The sequence below is a fragment of the Coffea eugenioides genome, chromosome 6, assembly GCF_003713205.1.
Source record: "Coffea eugenioides isolate CCC68of chromosome 6, Ceug_1.0, whole genome shotgun sequence".
In the NCBI taxonomy this organism is placed as follows: domain Eukaryota; kingdom Viridiplantae; phylum Streptophyta; class Magnoliopsida; order Gentianales; family Rubiaceae; genus Coffea; species Coffea eugenioides.
This window is the reverse complement of record NC_040040.1, coordinates 34,092,748-34,098,930: the sequence shown is the minus strand read 5'-3', so window position 1 is coordinate 34,098,930 and position 6,183 is coordinate 34,092,748.

The following is a 6,183-nucleotide window of genomic DNA, read 5'->3' as shown; positions in this document are numbered from 1 at the left end:
GTACCAAAAGGTGTTAAACGGAACTTTTATACGTTAATTGCGATCGTTGCGAAATTTACACTTGAGGGAATGAATTCCGGTTTCTAGGGTTTAATTGGGGGTTTTTCTAATGGTAGCTCTTAAGCTTCTAATTAGCTTTGATAAAGGGATATTGTGGCCTAATTGGATATATTTTATTTCTTATTAACCGTATATGTGATTGGTAATATATTGTAGGTTGGAAATGAAGCATTTATGGGGAAATACTGTCCGAACTTTGAGAATGTATGATTGCTTTGAGTTTGTGATTTAGGGCTTGGACTCGGGCAAGGTAATGATATATGATGGATGGTTTCTGAACCACGGAGGTGAGTGATCTCAAACTATTTATGAACCGTTTCTTGCATTATTTACTCGATTGCATATCATGCGTGCTTGCATGTGCCTTCATGACATGATTTGGCTTCAATGAGCTCTTGGGGAGTCTTGTGCTGAACACCAACGTCTCCACCACGTCTTACTGTTCATGTTCATCTGGAGCACCAACGGGCTCCCTCTTACTGTTAAACGTTATGTGATCAATTTGAGCGTTGGGTGTTCGGGTACAATGATTTCACTGGCTCACGAGAGCAATAAACGTATATTTGACTACTGAAGCATGACATCATTGAAATGAACGATTGCAAAGCTTATTTGATTTCTGGATTTTATTGGTTACTCGCTGAGCTTCTAGCTCACCCCAAAACTATTTTATTCCCCTCCACAGGACTCGAGGACTTTGTCTTATTCGGAAACTAGTATTTCTTGTATATCTTGAGGCTTTAGTTTGAAGTGCAATTGAATTAGTGGAATTTGAATGTAATATTTGAGATTTTATATTGTATTTTAATTGGGGACTGTAGTGAACGACTGAGTCCCGGCGAGAGCTGGGCAGGCGGTCCGCCGAACCCTCTGGTCCGCCTTAGGGGGAGGTGGGGCTGTCACAGATGGTATCAGAGCTTAAGTTTCAGATCTCTGTAGTGTATCCTAGGCTTAAAGTTTAGGATGCCGGACTGTGGGTTTGGTTTGAAATATAAGTGATTTCTTGTAGGACTGAAAAGCGGACAAGTAGGTGTGGTTTGACTCTTAGTGCTTGCTTGGAATGCTTAAGTGACTCTTGCGGGATGTCTTGACTTGATTAGTACAAGATGGAATGTCGAGGACGACATTCTTTTAAGGAGGGGAGTTTGTGACGCCCCGAAAGAATGAGTTTGAGAACCCGAAAATTTTTATATATTTTCTAGACATTATTTTGTTTCCTTGTCTATAATTTTATGCCTTTTTTCAATATATTAATTTCCTATACATTTTTATAAGGGAATATAGTTTTCAAATCATTTTCTTGATACAAGTTAGTCCACGTTAAGTTTGAAGTGTACTATGGACGTGGGACCCGCTAGTACGGTAAATGCGATATATTGTTGACAACTTGTTGGAATTTTGTATTAAGTGATATTATTTTACAAGGTGCTAAGAGATAATTAGAGGTTACGTAGATGGTTAATCTTGGAGAGACAAAGGGATAAGAATAAACTTAAGAAGGGCCAAGTGTCGCGATCCGATTGGAAGTTCACTTGCCTAACTTTTATTTAACTTTCCTAAACTCCAATTTTGACCAACATTTTCTCATTTCTTTACCCCTCTTGTCTGAGACATGTAGAGAGAAAAGAGAGGAAAAACCTTCATCTTGTTACTTCAATTCTTGTCCAAATCTTGAGTTTCAACCAACCAAATCACAAACTACACCATACAAGTGATCATTAGGGAAGGTTAAAGGTGTTGGTGGAGTTGTTTTGGAGGAGGAAAGATTAAGCTCCTACCTTTCTTGTGGTTTTAAGGTATTTTTCCAAGAACATCCTCTTTACTTCAATTCATTGCTTATTAGTGGTTTTTAGTTGTTTTAGATGTTGTTTTGTGGAGGATTAGCACTTGAATACATGAATTCCAGCTTGGATGATAACCTGCCCTGCTTCTGCCCGGTTCTATTTCACCTTGTTAGAGGCCGAACTAGCCTTATCACAAAACATGAAAGTTGTAAAAATGATGTTTTATAGTTTCCTGCAAAATTTCAGCTCAATCGGAGCAACTTAACCTGTGAAAAGACCAAAATACCCCTGCTGCCCTGTTTCTATCCGAAAATGAAAATCAGCCTCTGTAAGTGGTTAGTTTGATCAGGAATATTACCGAATTGGTTGATGATGTATTCTTAAGAATTATAGCCTTGTATCTTAGCTTTGAAATGGCTTTGGAATTACCTGAATTGGAGTTGTGTGTGCTGAGATATGAGTGAATGAATCAGGACTGCTAGTTGAATTTCACAGTGAGTTTCGAACTGGAAAATCTGGAGTTATTTTGGTAAATTTGACCTAGTTTGGGTGAGAACTGGACTGAGTGGTCTTCATGAAAGTTGTAGGTCCTTGTCTTAGCTTCGAAATGGTATAAATTGCATTCCAATCCGATAAGCGTAGCTTCAGTTATGAATATTGTACCAAAAGGTGTTAAACGGAACTTTTATACGTTAATTGCGATCGTTGCGAAATTTACACTTGAGGGGGGTTTTTCTAATTCCGGTTTCTAGGGTTTAATTGGGGGTTTTTCTTAATGGTAGCTCTTAAGCTTCTAATTAGCTTTGATTGAGGGATATTGTGGCCTAATTGGATATATTTTATTTCTTATTAACCGTATATGTGATTGGTAATATATTGTAGGTTGGAAATGAAGCATTTATGGGGAAATACTGTCCGAACTTTGAGAATGTATGATTGCTTTGAGTTTGTGATTTAGGGCTTGGACTCGGGCAAGGTAATGATATATGATGGATGGTTTCTGAACCACGGAGGTGAGTGATCTCAAACTATTTATGAACCGTTTCTTGCATTATTTACTCGATTGCATATCATGCGTGCTTGCATGTGCCTTCATGACATGATTTGGCTTCAATGAGCTCTTGGGGAGTCTTGTGCTGAACACCAACGTCTCCACCACGTCTTACTGTTCATGTTCATCTGGAGCACCAACGGGCTCCCTCTTACTGTTAAACGTTATGTGATCAATTTGAGCGTTGGGTGTTCGGGTACAATGATTTCACTGGCTCACGAGAGCAATAAACGTATATTTGACTACTGAAGCATGACATCATTGAAATGAACGATTGCAAAGCTTATTTGATTTCTGGATTTTATTGGTTACTCGCTGAGCTTCTAGCTCACCCCAAAACTATTTTATTCCCCTCCACAGGACTCGAGGACTTTGTCTTATTCGGAAACTAGTATTTCTTGTATATCTTGAGGCTTTAGTTTGAAGTGCAATTGAATTAGTGGAATTTGAATGTAATATTTGAGATTTTATATTGTATTTTAATTGGGGACTGTAGTGAACGACTGAGTCCCGGCGAGAGCTGGGCAGGCGGTCCGCCGAACCCTCTGGTCCGCCTTAGGGGGAGGTGGGGCTGTCACAGATGGTATCAGAGCTTAAGTTTCAGATCTCTGTAGTGTATCCTAGGCTTAAAGTTTAGGATGCCGGACTGTGGGTTTGGTTTGAAATATAAGTGATTTCTTGTAGGACTGAAAAGCGGACAAGTAGGTGTGGTTTGACTCTTAGTGCTTGCTTGGAATGCTTAAGTGACTCTTGCGGGATGTCTTGACTTGATTAGTACAAGATGGAATGTCGAGGACGACATTCTTTTAAGGAGGGGAGTTTGTGACGCCCCGAAAGAATGAGTTTGAGAACCCGAAAATTTTTATATATTTTCTAGACATTATTTTGTTTCCTTGTCTATAATTTTATGCCTTTTTTCAATATATTAATTTCCTATACATTTTTATAAGGGAATATAGTTTTCAAATCATTTTCTTGATACAAGTTAGTCCACGTTAAGTTTGAAGTGTACTATGGACGTGGGACCCGCTAGTACGGTAAATGCGATATATTGTTGACAACTTGTTGGAATTTTGTATTAAGTGATATTATTTTACAAGGTGCTAAGAGATAATTAGAGGTTACGTAGATGGTTAATCTTGGAGAGACAAAGGGATAAGAATAAACTTAAGAAGGGCCAAGTGTCGCGATCCGATTGGAAGTTCACTTGCCTAACTTTTATTTAACTTTCCTAAACTCCAATTTTGACCAACATTTTCTCATTTCTTTACCCCTCTTGTCTGAGACATGTAGAGAGAAAAGAGAGGAAAAACCTTCATCTTGTTACTTCAATTCTTGTCCAAATCTTGAGTTTCAACCAACCAAATCACAAACTACACCATACAAGTGATCATTAGGGAAGGTTAAAGGTGTTGGTGGAGTTGTTTTGGAGGAGGAAAGATTAAGCTCCTACCTTTCTTGTGGTTTTAAGGTATTTTGCCAATAACATCCTCTTTACTTCAATTCATTGCTTATTAGTGGTTTTTAGTTGTTTTAGATGTTGTTTTGTGGAGGATTAGTACTTGCATACATGAATTCCAGCTTGGATGATAACCTGCCCTGCTTCTGCCCGGTTCTATTTCACCTTGTTAAAACATGAAGTTGTAACGAATGATGTTTTATAGTTTCCTGCAAAATTTCAGCTCAATCGGAGCAACGTAGCCTGTGAAAAGATCGAAATACCCCTGCTGCCCTGTTTCTGTCCGAAAATGAAAATCAGCCTCTGTAAGTGGTTAGTTTGATCAGGAATATTACCGAATTGGTTGATGATGTCTTCTTAAGAATTATAGACTTGTATCTCAGATTTGAAATGGATTTGGAATTACCTGAATTGGAGTTGTGTGTGCTGAGATATGAGTGAATGAATCAGGACTGCTAGTTAAATTTCACAGTAAGTTTCGAACTGGAAAATCTGGAGTTGTTTTGGTAAATTTGACCTAGTTAGGGTGAGAACTGGATTGAGTGGTCTTCATGAAAGTTGTAGGTCCTTGTCTTAGCTTCGAAATGGTATAAATTGCATTCCAATCCGATAAGGGTAGCTTCAGTTATGGATATTGTACCGAAAGGTGTTAAACGGAACTTTTATACGTTAATTGCGATCATTGCGAAATTTACACTTGAGGGAATGAATTCCGGTTTCTAGGGTTTAATTGGGGGTTTTTCTAATGGTGGCTCTTAAGCTTCTAATTAGCTTTGATTGAGGGATATTGTGGCCTAATTGGATATATTTTATTGCTTATTAACCGTATGTGTGATTGGTAATATATTGTAGGTTGGAAATGAAGCATTTATGGGGAAATGCTGTCCGAACTTTGAGAATGTATTATTGCTTTGAGTTTGTGATTTAGGGCTTGGACTCGGGCAAGGTAATGATATATGATGGATGGTTTTTGAGCCACGGAGGTGAGTGACCTCAAACTATTTCGAAAGCTATTTATGAACCGTTTCTTGCATTATTTACTCGATTGCATATCATGCATGCTTGCATGTGCCTTCATGACATGATTTGGCTTCAATGAGTTCTTGGGGAGTCTTGTGCTGAACACCAACGTCTCCACCATGTCTTACTGTTCATGTTCATCTGGAGCACCAACGGGCTCCCTCTTACTGTTAAACGTTATGTGATCAATTTGAGCGTTGGGTGTTCGGGTACAATGATTTCACTGGCTCACGAGAGCAATAAACGTATATTTGACTACTGAAGCATGACATCATTGAAATGAACGATTGGAAAGCTTATTTGATTTCTGGATTTTACTGGTTAGTCGCTGAGCTTCTAACTCACCCCAAAACTATTTTATTCCCCTCCACAGGACTCGAGGACTTTGTCTTATTCGGAAACTAGTATTTCTTGTATATCTTGAGGCTTTAGTTTGAAGTGCAATTGAATTAGTGGAATTTGAATGTAATATTTGAGATTTTATATTGTATTTTAATTGGGGACTGTAGTGAACGACTGAGTCCCGGCGAGAGTTGGGCAGGCGGTCCGCCGAACCCTCTGGTCCGCCTTAGGGGGAGGTGGGGCTGTCACAATACACTCATTTAAAAATTCGTTGAGGAAGAAATTATAACTTCTTAGTCTCACTTGTGCCTGGTATCATCCTCTGTCAAGACGTCTATCCTAATTCTGTCAAAATTCGTATATAAGAATAGAACCCATATCTGCCGCTCGATAATGCTAATACAGGTGCCTCAGTCAAACATTTCTTCCAACCAAAACTCGCATTTATTGAACTTAGTAAAAGTTGG